We start from the raw sequence: 1680 nt of genomic DNA on the forward strand, positions 1-1680 counted from the left end.
GCACTGCACCAAGCAGGCGCTGCCGAGGGCACCTCTGAGCGGCGGCGGGGCGGGGACGTGGGGGGGGGTGGGTGGCCTCTGTGAGGCAGTCTGTGCAGGGCGAGCAGGCGGTCAGCAGGCGGGGTTTCCCGCCGTTCAGTGTGGCGGTTCGCTGCTTGCCAAGTACCTCAGCGCCCCGCGCGCCCCTCTGGCTGCTGGCTGAGATGTTCCCACGCCGTGGTGTTGCTCACATCTCACACGTCCGTAGTGTGAGGGATGTGTAGGGGTGAGGGGGGTTAAGTCGGTACCACCGCGGTTTTACGCCATTTCTCCACATTCTAAGGCAAACGCAGCGTGAACGTGGAGTAGCGCAGCCCCGGGCGCAGCACTGCTGTGTGGTGCGGATGAGGCTGCGGGCAGCCCTCACAGCACAGCTCCCACTGTAGCACCCACAGAGGATGTCCCCTAAAATGCATCTGATGAACGTCCTTCTGAGAAAAAGTCCCGAGTTCCAAAGGTTGTTGTCGGAGTCGCCGCTTCTTCCTCCACATGCGTGCAGACACACAGGGAGGAGCTGTGGCTGTGGCAGAACGTGTGGGGCAATGCAGCAGGCATGGGAAGTGCGTTTGGTTTCCATTTGACTTAGCGATGAAGTAGCTTCAAGGCCCCGTGCAAAGTTAAGTTTTTACAGCGTTTTTTTTTCAGCAGGAAACCAGATGATTCTTTTCCCCCGGTTCATCTAACTAATAAATCACTTAAAATTGCAGTAAGTGGATCTGAATTTGGATCTCTCTCCTCTATAAGTGATACTACAGGTACTGCCTCGTTTGGGCTATTTTGCATGACAGTTTCATTAGTATGTGCTACCAACATTATGGATCGTGACTACGAGCTGGATGTTTACAAATGGCTGTTGTCAAATTTGAAGCAGAAAACATAAACCACATTGTTCAAACCTCGTTTGAAAGCCCAGGCTGTTAGCAGAGCTCCTGGATATTCTATTTCTTTGTGTGGGCGTTTCTGTTCCACCGGGAAGTCAGGGTGTGTGAAATATGTGCCATTAATGGAACAGAGCAAAAAATTACATCGTTAGCTCCAGGAGATGGCACTGTGTCCTGTCTGAGCTTCAAATGATGTGCATCGCCTTGAGATCTACATTCAGAGCCGATGAAAACCTGAGGGGTTCTGCTCTTTCTTGTTATGAAATGCATTTCATGGTAGACCTCAATTCGTGTCCAACTGCCCCAAATATGACATTTCATCACTCGTATCTTTGCAAATAAATTAGATGAAGGTGCAGGTGTGTCTTCTGCCATTGTGCAGTGCTTTGTATTTCATGCTGCAGTCACAGGGCTTCCCTGCAAGCTGTGTTTTATGGCCATTCACTTGACAGAAGCAGCAGTGTACACATGTCATGATTTATTCACAGTTATGTAAGCACTTGGCTTTCTTAGATGGCTTCAGAGTTAGCTGCTTGTGTAGAGAGAGGTGGAAATTAATAACAATTTATCTGAAACAACAACAAAAAAAAACCACTAGAAAAAAAGGTTTAGCTAACAGAAAGCAGAAAGAAAAGGCCTCCCCCAATGGTCCTGGCTTTGTTGTTCGATTGGGAAGGAGACACTTTGTCACTGAACTTTGCATGCAGCATTTGAAAGTAAATAATTGACACACCAAAAAAAAACAAAACAAAAAAAAAAC

The sequence above is a fragment of the Meleagris gallopavo genome, chromosome 20, assembly GCF_000146605.3.
Source record: "Meleagris gallopavo isolate NT-WF06-2002-E0010 breed Aviagen turkey brand Nicholas breeding stock chromosome 20, Turkey_5.1, whole genome shotgun sequence".
NCBI lineage: Eukaryota > Metazoa > Chordata > Aves > Galliformes > Phasianidae > Meleagris > Meleagris gallopavo.